This window comes from Idiotropiscis lumnitzeri, chromosome 20 (assembly GCF_059441095.1).
Source record: "Idiotropiscis lumnitzeri isolate Australia: NSW breed Sydney's pygmy pipehorse chromosome 20, RoL_Ilum_1.0, whole genome shotgun sequence".
Lineage (NCBI taxonomy): Eukaryota > Metazoa > Chordata > Actinopteri > Syngnathiformes > Syngnathidae > Idiotropiscis > Idiotropiscis lumnitzeri.
This window is the reverse complement of record NC_142410.1, coordinates 9,013,084-9,030,744: the sequence shown is the minus strand read 5'-3', so window position 1 is coordinate 9,030,744 and position 17,661 is coordinate 9,013,084. Positions and strand designations below refer to the sequence as shown.

Here is a 17,661-nt window from a genome sequence, read left to right as displayed (position 1 = left end):
TGTGTGCGCACTACAGTAATGTGATTTTATTTGTCTTTAGAGAGGCTCAGGCTTGTATATGAGGCGGCATAATGGGGTCACAGTCGATGTGCAGACCGGGCCGAGGCTCTTATTTCACAGGCGGAAAGATGGAATGTACGAGGCGGAGGGCCAGCCCAGGGGTCTGACTAATGAATTCTCTCCATGGGCGCCCCCTCCGCCCCCCCCCACACACCTCATAGCCCACCTGTAGCCCCCCCACCCCCCATTTGCTCCTCCTCTGCCACCTTTCCAAACTCCACCTTGGATATTAAAAGGTGTCAGGCCCCGCACTGCGGCAGGAATGATACAAGGACGCGGCGCGGCCGAGCGGATGAGGTCGAGCGAATGAAGACTGACGGATGGAGATGACAAAGCTAAGTGTGCCGCTCGCCGACTGCCACTCACACAATTAGAGCTTTTTTTTTTTTTTTTTTTTTCGCCCGTGATGGGAAGGACGGTAGGAAGACCAAACAATGTTCAACGTTGCGGCTGCTGATTCAGTCGTAGCCGTGCTGCCTAAAGAAGTATCGGTCGTAAAGACTGTTTATTCAGTCTCAAATAGATATTGGTTGTAACACCAGTTAGCTAACGCGGAAATGGTTGTAAGAATTGCTGCTTTTTTCTCTACCAGTCTGCTGGCGGAGGACTTATCGGTCGTAATGCCAATTGGCGGAAGCGCTAGTAGTGCAAGAGCTGTTGTCAAAGATTCAACTAAGTCTGCTAGCTAACAAGGTCGTGTTTTTTTTTTTGTTCATGATTTTGTCTTGATTTGTAAATTTGCTGGTTAATTAAGTAGCTGTTGTGTCAGTCTCAACTAGTTTGCTGGCTAAATTAGTGCTTGTTTCTGGTCTTGATTGTGTCTGAGGTAGCATGTTGGCTAATGAAGCAGCGATCGTAAGAGTTGTTGATTTCAACCCCGACTGCCGGCTATGACGTGATTGGTCGCCATTGGTGCCGTTTCAACTAGTTTGCTAGCTAAAGAAGTGTGATTTTAACAGTTGATGATTTGGTCTCAAGAAGTCTGTTGGCTAAAGAAGCGATGGTTGTGATAGCATTGATGCGGCATCAATTAGCATGTTGGCTAAAATAATCGTTGCAACGACTATTCTGCTGGCTAAATATAAAACGCTCTTACCGACTGTTGTGTCAGTGTTGCTGAAGTTTACTGGCTAAAGCCTGTCTGTTTGATAAACAAGAGGGAACCGCAACTCAAGTATTAAGCTGGCTAAAGAAATAAAATGGATTTTTCTCGCGGCCATTTTGGGGCCCTAAAGTAGAGTTGGGGCCTCAACTCTGCAACAATTTGACCCCCTTCTGTAAAAACACCACCGCCTCGGTGTTGCTCACAAAAGAATACGACAACAACAGGATTTGTTGTCTGATGCTTCGACTAAAGTGAGGTGTAAAAGAGAGTCTATTAAGCAGCTGCTTGAAACGAGCTCTAATTAAAAGGATGGCAGCTTTATTAGCGCGTGCAGAAGGAGCAGCTTACTTGATTAGTCACATGCGTCTTCATTCGCGTTAAAGCAAACTACTTTTGCTTTTGTGAAGGATGTTTAGCCGTTGTTTTATTAATCATTACTGCTTTATTGCTGCATCGTTGACTTAGAACGGACTTAATGAAATATAACATTAATAGAGGAAAGAGACAATCCAAAAGTGCAGGAAAAAAAAAAAAAAGACAAGAGTTGAGCCATCACACATTTTGTGGGATGAAAGGAGAATTTAATCACTTCATAACAAATTATAATTAAACATTATGTTAAAAAAAATTCAGATTTAAAAATAACAAACATGGAAGTATACAGATGAAAAAAATGTAAAATATATGTGCGCAAATAAATAAAAAAGAAAATAAAAAATACAATTAAATGATATAAAAAGGACATTTTTGAATACATTTAAAATGATGAAATATTTTATTCCAATTTTTAGGTTATTTTTATTTAATTAAAAGGCACTATATAATAGCAAAAATCAACGTATTCATATTTAATATCTAATATTTATTTATTCCATATAAATTAGGTTTAACAAATAGTAAAACATAGTATAGATTAAAAAAAATACGTTAAAAAATTATGTGATACAAACAAAATTAAAAGTCATGATAAACATGTAAAATTAAATTATTTGTAGAAACAAAATGCAATAAAGTGTAAAATGGGTGTCATCGACTCAGGGAAACGAGATGAATCTGAATTAAAATGGAGCAAATCTGGGCTTGAGTGACAGCTCGTTCCAAGAGTATAATGAGGCTGCACTTGCACCTAAATAATGGATGAAGTCATAAAAATTACATTCTGTGTTATTATTGTCCTTAATGTGTCATGTGTGCGTTTGCACGACCGTGGCTCCAATTGTTGGACGCAAACGCGTTGACAGTTCCTTTGAGTTCCCGCCTCTCATTAATGTCTAAATTGTCTAGCGGGCAGGCTGCATGCGTGTGAGGTGGGGTGGGGGGGGGGGTGTTGGCGGCCTGCGTTGGTTCGCCAACATCACTCGGCCAGATGGCGAGAGGAAGCAGCTGTGACTAATGGCCGCGCAGACGAGCCAGAGCGCCGCGTGGCAATGTCACAACCTTGGAATTGGAATTGGAGGTTGGGAGTGAAGGAAGTGCGATGGAAGACGATAAGGCGCCACACACAAACATCCTGATTCTGCTCCCCCGTGTTTTGCTTCTATCTGCATCCCCGGAGCACCTCCCGCCGTCACTCCCGTCGCGTCCCGCCTTTCATCTCCTGCCCGCTATTCAGCAGTAAAAAGTTCTTCCCGATATCTCCGAGCAGCAAACATCTACTGTAACGCTGGCAAGCGGCGGGCTCGTCGCTCATGCCGCTTGATGTGCGTTTTGGCAGGAAGCGCGCATACGGATGAGCGGTTAGACGCGCTCTCCGAGGCGGGTAACGGGAATGGGGCGGGTGGTGCTGGGACAAACAGGCTGCCATTTGTAGATAGGCAAGCACACACTTTGACGGCTGCTTAATGTTTTTATTTGAATGGCTGGAGTGCTTGTGAAGCCTTTTGGGGCTTCAGAGAAAAGGTGTGATAAGGGTCTTACGGGTGGATAATAACTTTAAAGACTTTTCCGTCCATCTTCTGACGCTTATCGGGGAGGGGTCATGCGGGCGGGAGTAGTAAGGAAGAAAACACTTCCCTCTCCCCCAGCCACTTCATCCAGATCTTTTGCCCGTATCCCGAGACTTTCCAAGTCCTACTCGGGGAGACATGCCAGCGTGGCCTGGGTCGTCCCCGGGTTCTCCGCCACACCCGGGAGGCATCCTGATCAGGTGCCCGAGCCACCTCATCTGGTCACATTGCTCCAATTTTGAAGTCTTTAAACCGGTTTCCGTGAACCGGTTCATAAAAATCCATAACTTTTTTGGACCGGCAACCATCATTTATGGATGTAACAGACAGAAGCCTCGAACAATAAATTAAAATAATAAAAAATGGAAGTCCTGCATGTTTTTTTTTTTTTTTTTTCAAGGAAGTGCTTCGTGTAGATTGAGTGACTGATACAGATGGCTAGTTCAAATTTAAAAAAAAGTAAGTATCTTAAATTCTGTGCAACTCTCAAACTGCAACTCGCTTCCTCCTGGTAACCTCAAGGTCACATTTTTTTTACGGTCACGCAGTATTCTCATGGGCGTTTCGAGGGGGCTGCACACCGATGCACTCAGAACTCTCCACTCGTGTTCCGGCAGACGCGTGTTGACACTCGAGCAATAGATAAGAAGCACTCGATGCTATTAGCGCTCAGGTGGAGAGGCGATAAGGGAGTTTATTTGGCCAAATATTGGCGCGGCGGCCGTCGATGTTTGTCTCTGTGCGGGGGAAGTGCCGACGTGAGTGTCGCATGTCGTCACCCGCTCGCCGTTTGACTGACACACGGCCCTGGGACGCCGTGACGCCTCGGTACCATTACGGTGGATTAAAGCCCAAAATATTTGCACGGAAATGCCAGTGGGGAGCTCTTAATAGATGCCAATCAGTCCACCGTCTCCTCCTGTTGCATGCTGGGAAAACTCGAGTGGTTCAAGTTCTTTCTATTGTGTGATGTGTGACTTTTAGGAATTGTCTTGGTTGTGTGACCAAAAGTGAAGTGGACTTTATTTGGTTTATTTCTTGCCGTTGTTTCAATTTCTATTCTGCAAGGTAGTAATCATGAAAATTTCGCAAGACAATCCATCACGTGTGTCCATGCGTCAAGCTAACGAGCCAGTCAATACAGCGGAATAGATTTTACCGTAAACTATGTCTTCATATTTTACGTACTCTGCATATATTGCTATATCACGACTTTGTTTAAAAATAATCTTATAAATAATTATAGTGCACCATTGTTGCTTGTGGGTCCAAAATGATTTTGTTGACCACGAAAGGTAGACAATCTCCCCCCTGAAGCATCGAGTAGTAAGTGATTAGGTTAGTTGAAATGCTTGCTGGACTGCAGGGACGCGGCTAACAGGCCTCAGCCGACAGTGATGAACGAGCCATCTGGGCTTCTGATCGTTTGTCAGTCAGGGCCACGGAGAGGTCCATTAATCAAAACAATTCCGGCCCCGACGCTGCTTCTTTTTTTTTTTTTCCCCCCCCATAATACTGAAGCTCACCAACTGGATTCAGAGACTATGCTTGAGGACCCCCCCCCCCAGCAAACACAACATAAATAGCACAAGTGAAATAAAACAGAATGACTAGAAATAACTCACAGTCAAAAACGTCACTCGAGAACACACACAAAAAAAAATGAGTTATACAATTGCTACAATGGGATCGTTCCTCACACGGTCTGAACAAGACTGGATTACGAACCTCCATCTTCAACACGGTCTCTTTATGATAACCACCGCCTTGCACGTTGGAAATAAAAATAATGACTCCAAATAATCCACACCGTCTAAATACTTGGTCACAATTGGATGTGTGACGTAAGCATCACGTGATTGTGTGATGGCTTGTCATGATAACCACCTTGATAAAAGGCAACAAGTGTCGCCTCACTCACTGTGAATGCTTTAAAGAGCTCACTACTATTTTATTTAGAGTGTGCAGCTAAGATTCCTGGTGTTCAAACACCTGGAAGCCAGATAATGGAATTCTAAGCGTCGCGGCGGGAATCTTATCTCGCCTTTTGCCGGCCAGATGGACAGCAGGCTAATTAACAAGCAGGAGCGTCGCTAACCGAGGCAACACTTCCCGCACGCCAACGCTTCTCCCGCCTGTCGCAGAAGACGTAGCCAAAGGATTTTTTTTTTTTTTTTTACATTTGTCCACAGGTGCGAGTGCGCTGCGACCCTCTCCCGAGTGCCCTCCCGCTAAGTTCCGGTAAAAGTTTTCTCGGATGCGCGTCAGGTGTCGGCAGGCAACTCACAGCGATGAGATGACAGCAAACAGGAAGTGGGGAAAACACCAATGAGCTCAGTTGGAAGTCAGCGGGAGGTTAGGAGGACATCTTTGTTGCCGTTAATTTGGTTTGCTCGCTAATAACACGCTTTGACGCCGTTGACAAAACCCCCACTCGCTCTCTTTCGCTAATGGCCGTTTGCGTTCGCCGTCCCGCAGCGAGCGCAGTTCAAGCGACGCCGCGAAAGCGTCGCCATTTTTGCCGAATAATTGGTGACAAGTCGTCACTTGTCGCGTTTGACGAGCTGGTGTTTTTATTTTTTAACCTCATTTTGAGTGCACCAAATGCTTGCAACCTGAATCCTGTGGCGTTTTCATGCTTTGCTTTAAAGGAGGCTCTCAAAACTGGGGTAGGGTCTCTAATTAGAGTTTCAAATCTGTCTTCAGGTTGTAAATGAGGGGATCAAGCCAGTGTTAGGGTTTTCAAAGCCAGCAAGATGGGTTCAAATCACGGGTACGGTTTAAAGTTTGGGTATAAAGCCTGGGTTAGGTTTTCAAGCACGGTTGATGATTACAATTATGGGTTAGGGTTTCAAATGTTGCGTTTCAGCCTTGGTTAACGTTTTGAACAAAGTTTGTGATCTCATAAAATGATTAAGGTTTCAAATGAAGGTTTCATGGTCATATTCAGGTTTTCAATTAGGATTTTGGATCTGGAATGACAGTTTTAAACCAGCATTAGGGTTTGAAACAAGGTTAAGGTTTTAAATCAGGGTTTCAAGCTTCATTTGGGGTTTCAAAGATGATTTATGGTGTTAAAGTAGGGTTTCAAAGCAGGGTTAGGGTTTTTAACAAGGGCTTCAAGCCACCGTTGGAATTTGAAGAGATTAAAATAAAATAGGGTGTCAAAAGTCATTTTTAAAACAGGTTGTGGTTTCTAAGAAACGGTTAGGATCTCCAGCCCGGGATTGGGTTTCAAACAAGGTTCATGGCTGCGAAGTAGCGTTTGAAGCCTTGGACAGGATTTCAAATTAGCGTTTTGATGTAGGGTTTCAAATTAGGGTTTCAAGACAACGTTTTAAAATTAGCTAATTAAATTTTTTTTTGTTGGTTTGTTTTCAGATTTATGTTTTTCAAGAAGGGTTCGTGCCTGCAACAAGCTTCACGGCTTCAAAGCAGGATTCCAAGCCAGGGATAAGGTAATGAATTTCAGGTTTCAAATTTTTCAAATAAGGTCTTCAAAGTAGATATTTAGTTGCACTTCTAACTACTGTCCAGTTGGTGTCACTGTAATGGTTAATATGTGACGATCGTGACTTGTGCGGTTTGAGATAATATATTTTTTTGTTTTTAAAAGTAAATTTTCAATGTTTTTGTACTAAAGAGAAAGCCGTAGGAGACGTATTCCGCCCGTAGCGGAGGTGTCCGAGCGTTCTGTTTGGACAAAATTCCCCATTTGAGCGCATTAGACAAACACTCTTTGTGCCAGAGAGGCGACGCGGCCAAGCGGACGCTCGCTTGCCAAACACGACTAATTAGAATGTAATTATAGGCCACCATTGGACGCTGTCTCACTTGATTTATGCTAATGAGACTGACAGTAAACACGAGACTGTCAACTGCTAAATTAAAAGCGACGTAAGTCCACTTTTAGTCCTTTCATTTTGACCATCTTAATTCAGATGACTTTCTAAAATCAAGAATATTCTTGATTTGACATAAAATAATAGTCTGGGTGAAGCAGCATGTGGTTCATCATCACAAAAAAACAACAAAAAACCCTAATCCTGCCTTGTGGTCATGAGGCGCCTCATTTTCATTTTGATTGTGACAGCGGTAAACCTTGAAAGTCACGACAGCTCATTAGAGGACAACTTTATCACCGCTTGGGACGCTTCTCCGCTGATGCCTTGAAGACGTTTGATTTGACAGGAAAAACAAATATTTTCCGTCCCTCTCACCACCCCGTGCGCTTATGCAACACACACTTTGTTACATAACCTAAAAGTTTCCCGCGGAAGTAAGAAGGGAGTTTTTTTTTTTTGTTGACTGACTCAAGTTTGTCACTGCAAGTCTCAGCAGATAACGTTTTACTCCCAGATGCGCTACTTTGCTTGCTTCAATGTCAACTTTGCGCGTGAAAGGTTCTGGCACGCAATATAGAACGAGAAAACCTTGAAAATGTCGCTACTTTGAGGATGCAAAAAGTCTACACACCCCTGTGCAAATGCCGGGTTTTTGTGGCAACAAGAAGAATTTTCAACCTGTACAACTCAATTAGGAAAAAAAAAACGGAATTAATGGGGTTAGATGAAATGAGTCTGGGCAAAACTATTTAAAAAAAAAAAAAAAAAAGAAAAAAAAATTCAGCTTCGCTAAATGGATTTTCACCAATCCTTTGAAAAAATGGGATCACTATATTTGAAACCTTTAAGGAATGTTATTGCTCTATGTAAAATTAAAAACTTGTACACTTATAAATCCCTGTGCCATAAGGTCGATGTTTATTAGCTTTCTTTTGTGAGAGCATCGCATGTTTTGCTGGCTGCAGGTCGCCCAGCACATCAGCACGTATTTAAAATGCATTAGTGACAAAAAAAAAAAAAAATGCACTCAATTTCCATTCTCATCTCGCAGACTGATTACAAGGTTTGCCACATGCATGACATTTCATAGACGGGCTGCGTGGCAAAGGCCAACAGCTGCTCCGTGTTGGTGGCGTTCATGAATCACGCTGATGGGCAGCGGATGCATTTTCCCGCAAAGACAACACTAACATGGCCGAAATGAAAGGAAAATAACAAAGAAAAAAAAAATAAAACATGCACGTTGCAGGGGCTTTTATTATTAAGTGAAAAGCTTGGGAAACAGGGAGAGTGCAAAATTGCATCAGGAAGGGAACGATCTGCGGGATGGGCGGCCGAGTGCAATAATGGCCAGCTCCGATTACAAGAGATGGGGAAAGTTTAGCGGGCGGACACATATTGGGAAACAATATTGCCGGCATGGAAAATGGAAGAGAAAGAGAAATTGTGAGAGAGAGGGAGAAGCGGAGACATGCTGGCATAAAAGTACAATATTTAAACTGACAAAGTAGACTACTCAAATATATCTATCTATTTCTCTCTCTCTCTCTCATTTTACTCTCACATATATATATATATATATATATATATATTGGTGTCCTCGCCACATGCTGCTTCATCTCGGTTTGCGCGACACTACAACATAATTACAGTGAGTTGAAGTTCATTTGTGTCATCGAGGCCCTTTTGCTTCGGATGTGACGACCGAGCTGTGCTGTGTTGTTGCGTGGGCAGCAGTGAGCCAGCGGTTGATGTTGTCACGCAGGAAGTCCGCTGACTCCACCGCGCCAATGCCGATGACTGTCCTGCCTGCATCTCCGAACAGATGCTCCGCTCCAGCACTGGCGAGTGCGGACGGGCTGGACGACACGCCAGCTATTTGGGATAAATTAGTAAAGACAACAGCGGCTCCCCCGGGGTGTTGCCGACTCACCTCACGCATCGCGGTTTGGCTCGCCAGTGGCGACGGAGCGGAAAAATAAAAGAGAGGCGGCAAAGGCGGGAAGTTTGGCATTTATCACTTGGGGTATGTCACGTTGGGGTTCGTCCAGCAGGCAGGTGGCTGCTGAGGCCTGATGGACTGCTTGCACCTCATCTGCATGATTAGCCATTGGCTGTAGAAGAGGTGCAAGACCCCCTTGTGGCATTAGTTGGTATTACAGTTACATACTACAACTATGACCTCCGCAAAGGCAACATCCAGTTTGCGTGGCGTGTGGGTTTCAATTTTGTGATTTACTTTGTCGCTTGGCTTTCAATACATGTTTTTGTTCTTATTATTCTCAGTGTAAGACTTATTGTATTGTGTAAAATGACAATAATTACCTTTAAGTGTGCGCGAAAAGGGCTCGTGAGATGAGCTAAAGTTGAGTGGTGGACACTTTCGCCAAAGAGGCATGTGGCAAGCGTGCAAATGGCGGCGTGTCTGGGACTCAGACGGCCATTTGAATAGTCTACCCCGAGGGGGCCGGTGCCCCTAATTCCTTCCTCTCCGCTGACAAAATGGCGGAAAGGAGAAGACGGGCGTGAATTTACATTTTCATGTGCCTGTCCCAATCACTTTGGACAAAAGAGTAAATGGCTCATAATGCCAGGAAACAACGCTCATCAATTTTCTTCTTTGATCATTATTCCTGCACCGCCGAAACAATCCGCGCATATCTTGTATTAATAATAAAAAAAAAAAGGATCAAATGACATTCACTAATAGACATCCTAAAATGTTCACGCATATGACAACTATTCAAACTGACACGCGTTGAGCCAAACCTCTTCTCAAGCCTCCAAAAGTCCAAACACATTTTCTGCTTTCTACCCATTTCCCGATTCCAAATGGCACTTTTTAAATACATTGAGCACGGTTGTCCGAATACGACAAAACAGTCTTACAAAGTCACGTTTGCTCTTTCAAAACAAGACCACATGAGCTAATTGGACAGTATTTGTGCCACCCTCCCAAATGCCTCAGTCGTTACAATTGCTACTTCAATAAAATGTAAGCACCTTTTTTTTTTAAACAGTCGAACCGTGGACGGCGTTACAGAGAGAGGAAGAGTGAGTGAGGGGGAGAAAGTGTAAGCGAGGGGAAGAACTAAGAGAGGAGTTCACGGCCAAAGAAGACAACTTTCAAATGAAATCATCGCAAGTGTAGATTGCGCAATCAAGCACGGGCCGACAGTGTTGGAGTGCAGCCCAACCATTTTAATGTTGACGTCACTGCATTTTCTTAGGTGTAAAATTAATCGACATGATGATAATAAAATAAAAACGAGTTAATGCTTACGACATGCAGAAGATATATGTGGCATCCATTGTTTGAGCTCTGAGTTATTCAGTGTGTGAGGTTTTGTGATTTGCGTTTCCACAATTAAATTCTATTGAATCACACGTATATTATTTATTTTCTGCATTCAAAAGGGGGGGGGGGGTTATTAAAAAAAGAGGATGACTATTTCTTTTAAAAGTGTTTTCTGGATTCAATGAAAGAATAGAGACGTGCCATTCAGGCTTAAGTGTGAATACTGAGACGTGAATCCGTTATTTTTTTTTATTTTTATTGTCCTCCTTTGCAAACTTTTGCATCGGCACCACAATAACCTTGGGAGAAGAAGTAGCAGCGCCACGGTAAACATTGTCATTAATTGCAATGACAGTCTAATTATAAAAAATGTTTTTCCTGAAGGACGACTGAATTTGTCACGTCTGGGGGAGAAAAAAAAAAAAAAAAAATCAAGCAACTCCCAAAGCAACAACTGAGAGGACAGGGAGGCAGGGTGCTGCTGTTCCTCTATTTTTTTTTTTCTTAAAAACAAAACAAAAAAAAAGTCATTATTCTTTTCACTGTGTAACTGCCGCATGGAAATATTCCCTCCATAGAGCAACAACAAAGGCACTGCCTTGGTCTTTTTCCTGAGTGTGCCTGTGTGTGTGTGTGTGTGTGCGTTTTGTGTGACTTCACTGCATAGCTCCGCTGAGAGGACGGCGGCAATTTGAGAGCAGCAGGCAGGGACTTGATTGGCTCTTATTGCTATTTAAAGTGCTCACTCACTCGCTGAGGCTTGCAATCGAGCGTCACCATTCAATACGTCCAATTTTAGCCTCCGACGCAGGCCACGTAGCGTCGCATCGGATATCGACAGATCGTCCCGAAGAAGTCCTCGTGGAGGATCATTGAGTTGTTTGTCCCCGATGACTGTTCAGAGCCTCTCTGACCTCCGCCAAGGCCGAAACATTCGAAATGCTTCTTGCTAGGGGGAAGAATGTGCCTGGTGATTGACACTCCAGTCCAGGAAGGAAAAATGACCGCAGATTGTCGTATTAAAAATATGATTGATGAAACAGAAACATTACGAGTAAAATTGTAAAATTATTTGGGAACTTACTTTACAAAAATGTGGAATCAAAGTCAGCAAATGATATATATATTTTTTAACTGTACAAGGAAAAGTTAAAGGTTTTGCGGAAATTATCATTCCAGTATAAAAAAAATGGTTAATTCGGAGAATGTAGTTTGCATAAAATTAGGATAAAAAAAAAAAATCGTAATTTTATGGTGGAGGATATCTATATAAAAAAAAAAATAATTAAAAAAATGACAAGAATAAGTCACCATTTGAAAAACTGGTAGGATTCCAATAAAAAACAAAAAAATAGTCATACTGAAAAATCATTATTTCGGCAAACAACAGAAGAAGATCCGCAAAAGCTTGTGGGTAGTCAAGAAGCGACATCCTGCAGCTATTTAGTACCACATCCCACTCAGAAATCGGTAGATTTCTTGCCTGGCTTTTGGACAACAATCCCTTAATGTGCACAGATGGATAATTGCACCATCGTGACACATGTACATTGCAACAAAATGTACAATAACCATACAATAATGAGTCAAAATTGCTTTGATCTCACACACACACACACACAAAACCAACAAACACAAAAGGGGTGTTGATTTTGACCAGTGGAGTGGAAAAAAAGAGCTTTCAAATGTGCCTCTTTGCAGGTGCGCCATTGTTTTGCCATAAAAGCTAATTGTGTAGCGCTAAATTAGCCCGTCATTACGCCACCAAACATCACACTGACATCCTTTGCCACCATGATGATGATGACGATGATGATGACATGGAATTGTTTTGGAGATGTCAACGTGACGTGCATACACACACACACACACACACACACACGCCGAGGTGGTCCAGTGGCTGTGAAGGGGTTTTGTGGAGCGGTGGGGGTGACAAGGGGCTTGGCGGTGTGGCTTAATGTGGCATCTGTCGCACAAACCTCAGCGTCCAGCTGGAACAAAAAGCCGCTGACCACATGAGCACAAAAGCGCGCAACCAGAAGGTGACTTTATAGCGACGCGGATATTCTACGCACACTATGTCGACTTTGTAAAAACAGAATTTGTTTTCTATGTCTGAGGTTGTGAATGTCAATTTATTTTCAGCAAAATCTGATTTGAGACTAATCGCGTGTGGCGCAGTGGGATAGTCACCAGTTAAGATGAGAACATTATTGATGTCTTAAAGGGTAAGTCCACCCTCAAAGATTATCTGCAATAAATCTTTCTTTGCGCCTTCACTAGTCTTGTGTTACGTTATGTTTATGAAACACAAGTTAAAAAGCAAAATGTATTTGTTTTTAGCAATCTTATAGGGCGGCCATTTTGTCACTTCTGTCAACTGAAATGACATCACAGTTGCCAATCATGGCTCAATGTCAGAAAACAGGTGAGCCGTGATTAGCCGTTACCTGAGCAACTATGATGTCATTTTCAGTCAACGGAAGTGACAAGATGGCCGCCCTTGAGGTAGCTAAAAACAGGTGGATCTAACTGCTTAACTCATCTTCCACAAACGCAATATTAATCAGAATTCCGTGTTTCGACGAGTGGGCCTGCATAGAAGAAATTCTTGCCAAGAAATTTTTTGGGTTGACTTCCCCTTTAAGTAAAAAACAATAACGCCTCTTGGGATTCAGCCTGGCAGCATTTCTTACCTTTCTTATCAGAGCAAGAAAGGATGCTAAAAATCCTTTGGAAAGTCTCAATGCAACCTTTCACCCCTCTTGTAATTTTTACAACATATTTTTTATTTATTTTTTTTTAAAGTAAGACAACTCCATGAAGATACTGGAAAGTTTCCTGCTGGAGACTACCGGAGATCCTTTTTATAACCCTTCCCAGCTTCATTCAAGTTAACAATTCTTGACGGTAAGTCTTCTGAGAGCTCTCATGGTTCACTCCGGGCAATGTTTTTTTTGAGAGCAGCTTTAACCAACACCTCTAATCTCATCACATTGATTGGATTCGAGGTTGCCTGACTCCTGACTCCGATTAGCTTTTGGAGTCATTAGCCGAGGGGTGTGTGTACTTGTTCCACCCTGCACTGTAAAATGTTGATATTATGTGATCAATCAAAAAATTGTTTGTGCGGTATTAGTTTAAAACAGACTTTTGAGATCAGATCGCACTTAATGACCAATTTAGGTTGTTCCAAACGACCCACCTCATTTTTTTAGGTTCTATTGCATACATAGCTGACTCAAGATGGCCTGAGGTGTCTCACTAGATAAAAAAGTTGGTAAAAAAAAAACAAAAAACCTTATCATGCCATCCCTGGTAGAATGAATGTATTTTTTCGCTTCAATATCCGTCAATGGCAGTGAATGACTTAAGACTCACTGAATTATGTTAAAGGGTAAAAATTGTGTTTTACCCTCTGCAAGATGATGATAATAAGTCACATTTATTTTTTTTGGGAGGTGTCATCTTCCCTGCACTCTTTTCTTTTGAGAGCGCTGGCGAGAGATCTCAGGTGATGGAAGCAGCACGCCGCCGCCGTCTTAATGGATTTTTGATTTATGCAATATTTAGACGACAGCGTTTGGCTTTTGATGGGGCGGGCTGCTTCTCTCTCGCTCTCAATGGAGCTAAATTCCATTAGCAGGTAAAAGCCCATCGCAGATGCGTATGGCACGATAAACGGCCAAGTTGTTTTGTTTGCGCGCGGTGTAATGTACGCGCCGTGTCAAGAACTTTTTATTTGTCTTGCTCGGGCAAAGTGATACGCCGCTGCTTTTATTGTTTGGCTCTTGTGCTCATGGAGGAGGAAATGGATCATCCTGAAACAAAAGAAAACAAAAAAAAAAAAGTGAGAACTGCAGTGAATTGTGCTCTTATCAGGAGACATACTTTGAAAGGAAAACGGAGGCTCGCAAAAAATATCATGGTCAGCTCGTTTTTGGATTTCAGGAAAAGTGAGTGCGGCATGTCTAACTTTCTGCAAGGGTATTCAAAGACCACTCGGTGGTCATAAAATGAGGTACTCTGTATAATTCAATGACGTTATAATGGCCTTGAACATACCAAAATTATTCCCTTACATTCCAGTAGGTGGCGGCAATTTGCGTTAAAGTCAGCGCCCCGTCTTCTGAATCTGGTGGCTCCTCAGTTTACCCCCAATGCAAGCAGACTGTTACAGCCTAAATTGCAAGAGAAGTCCAGTATCCACATCAACATCTGTCAAATTATTTATTTGTAATTAATGACTTGCAAGAGCAAGCACAAACAAAGCAAAAAACACAAAACTACAAATGACAAAAAAATGCATTTGTGGAATAAATATATAAATATTTATACATACAATAAATTGACACCGTCAAAGAAAGCAGGGGTATTAAATAACAACAATATGGCGAGACAACGAGGCACATCGGGACGAAACACAAGGTGCTGGAGGGAGCTGATTAGTAGACCCAAAGAAAGGGGCTGAAGAGAACAGGGAGCGAAAAAAAACAAAAAAAACAAATGAACAGGCAAGACATTAACGAGGCAAGTAGGGAACTAAAAGATAACATGAACCAAAACAAAATCTATTCAAAAGTCAAGTGTACAGATCAAAGTGAAAAGATAACTAAACAATGAAAAATACAAAAAGGAAATAAATAAAGTTGCATAAAGAAATAAAAAAATAGGAATCTAATTTTTTTTATGAAATATAAAAATGACAATAGAATTCAAATACAAGGTAGAAGCACAAATGAACGAATAAATAAAGTAAGAAAAATTTTACCCAAAATAGAAAATTAAAATAAAATAAGATAAATACATTTAAGTAAATAAAAAAAATCAAATAAAAAAAAGTAAATTAATTCAACAACTTAAACCCAAAAAGTAAATACATACACAATTAAAATATGCAACTAAAAACCAAGGAAACAAAATAAAGACATTTCATTCAATTATGAAAAATTCTGCAAAAAAAAGAATACAAAACAATAATCAGCAAAAATATCTAAAAAAAGAAAAAAAAAAGGAAAAAGGAATGTCAATGAAGTGCGAAGACGAAATGAATTATATATGTGGCGTTCGTGTACCCAGGTGTCCGTGATATTCCTGCTTTTAATAAGAGACAGAGTACTCTCAGATGTGGGCAGGCCTGTCTGTACGTCTGTAAAAAAACTCACACAATGTTCCCATCGAGCTAACGTTGATGATGTATCCATGGTGATGAAATGTCATCTCCTTTTTTTTTCCTACCACGCACCAACTAGACTGAAAAAAGGAAAAATTATCTCCCATTCCCGTCATGCCAGAAGAAGGAAGATGTTAAGAGTGTGTGTGTTTGTGGGGGAGGGGGAGTTCCATCCAAGTCTTGAAGGTCGTCACAAACTTTGCAAGCCTTTAAGCGTACCTCCGGTGTGCTGTATTCTCCTTTTACACGTCCTCAGCGGTAGTTAAGTGAAAATAATCTTTTTACAGCGGCGTAATGAATGTGCATCTGTGCTAGCCGCGACGATTGTGTTGTTGCATTCCGCCGGAGACAAAAACACTTGTTTTGTTTTGCACCGAGCAAAGTGAATCAAGGCCGGGAAAGACTTCCGTGCTGGTGACGGAACAACAAAACGTCGGAATCGCGCTCGCTTCCGCCGTGTTCATTTGGCGGGTGTAATGAGGCGTCGCTTTTGTTGCGCTTACACGCGACAAATTGCGTCGTGGCTGACGGCGGTCCAAGTCAATCATGGCCGATGCCAGCTGTGTTTCTTGGCGACCGGGGAGGTAATTAAAGCGACCTGAGAGATGGAAGTGTGGTTCATTAACACCTCGCATCCACAATACCGTCACCACCTTGATAAACAGCCAGCGAACACACCTGACTGCCTTTCCACTATTCGTAGTTTGCCTTTTTTTTGTCACGATATTGTCACATTTCGGCTACATTCTACCATGCTATAGTCCACTTGAAGCTAACAGAATGATTTAGTTTAGACTCACATTCGAGAACAGAATTCTTTCACTTTAAGCGCTATTCCAGGAACAAATGTCCCGCTTTTTACGATCCTTCATGTCGGAATGGTTCACTTTATGGCATATTCCGGAATGTCAGGCGGTGTTACCGAACATACATTATGCAGTTTTGAATACATTCCAAAACGGAATGGCCCAGTATAGGGTACATTCCAGTAAAGAATAGTCAAGTTTAGACTTTGCTTGGTCTACTTTCGGCTCATTTTATGCCACGTTCCAGGACAGAATGGTCCGGTTAGGTTACATTCCAGAAGAGAATGGTACAGGTTTGGCTGCCTTTTGAAATATAACGGTCCACTTTAGGAGGGGAAGGTCGCGTTTTGGCTGCATTCCAAACTGGAATGATCCACCCAAGATGTATCCAATATTAGTCCACTTTCGGTTATATTCCAGGTCCATTTTTGGATTTATTCCAGAACAGAATAGTCCATTTTAGGCTAGGTTCCAAAATGGAATGACCCCACTTTGGATTACGTTCCATATTCGAATGGTCAACGTTCGGCTAATTCCAGAACTGAATGGTGGATTTAAAGCTCCATTTCAAAACAGAACGTGTCAGTTAGTTATCACATGAATGCAAGAGTTAGAATTGTTCGTCAACATACTGATGCGCTCAGTCGCGCTAGCGTCACGCTACCATACCTGCTTCGTACGAGCCCACGTCGATGTCCCCGCATTGTCCACGCTTGAACATAGCGACATTTGTGAGGTGCTTGGCAGTAATTGTCAACCACATGGCGACTCCTCGTTTGTTTCCATGACATTTCGCCTTTGCCTGATTGTCTGTTTAACGCGGGGGGGGAAGCAAAATTAATTGGAGTGCGGCCCTAATCTGTCTGCTGGAAATGTCACCCCTTTATTGTGACGCCGGCGTCAACATGTAGGCCACACAAGAATGGGAGAAAATTAAGAGAAATGCAAAATTACAGCAAGTAACAAGAAAAAAAAAAAAACGATGCTTGAAGACTGTGACCTTTGTGCCAAACGTTCTATACTTGTCCGCTTTGCTTTTAACCGAAACGTTCAACATGTTAATTGCTGACATTTGCGGCGGGGATTCGCTGATTAAAGTTCTGCACTGAACAGCGGTCTTCCTCATTTTACATTGAATGTGATAACACTCATATCTTGTCATATAAACTAAATTGAACCATTCAGCTCTGGAGTGTGAACCATTATGTTCTAGATCTACTCGAGCTGAACCGTGAAAATCTGGAAACTAGACCAAAGAAAACAGTTCCATTCAGCAATACATCCCAAAATTGACCATTCCCTTCTGGAATGAACTGCACCCGAAAGTGGACAATTCCATTCTGGAGCAGAATCCAAAGCAGACCATGTTTCTGGAATGAATCCTGATCTGGAACACTACCGAAAGTGGACCATTCCATTCTAGAATGA

At 42.2% G+C, this 17,661-nt stretch overlaps 1 protein-coding gene across 1 annotated transcript in view; it reads left to right on the top strand.

Annotated features, from left to right (window-relative positions):
- Window positions 1-17,661, top strand: part of sdk2b (sidekick cell adhesion molecule 2b) — a 224,859-nt gene that overhangs the window by 24,055 nt on the left and 183,143 nt on the right. The window contains exons 3-4 of the mRNA XM_088283938.1: window positions 6,493-6,569; window positions 13,063-13,164. The gene's annotated coding sequence lies outside the window, so the exon portion shown is untranslated. The remainder of the gene's footprint in view (window positions 1-6,492; window positions 6,570-13,062; window positions 13,165-17,661) is intronic.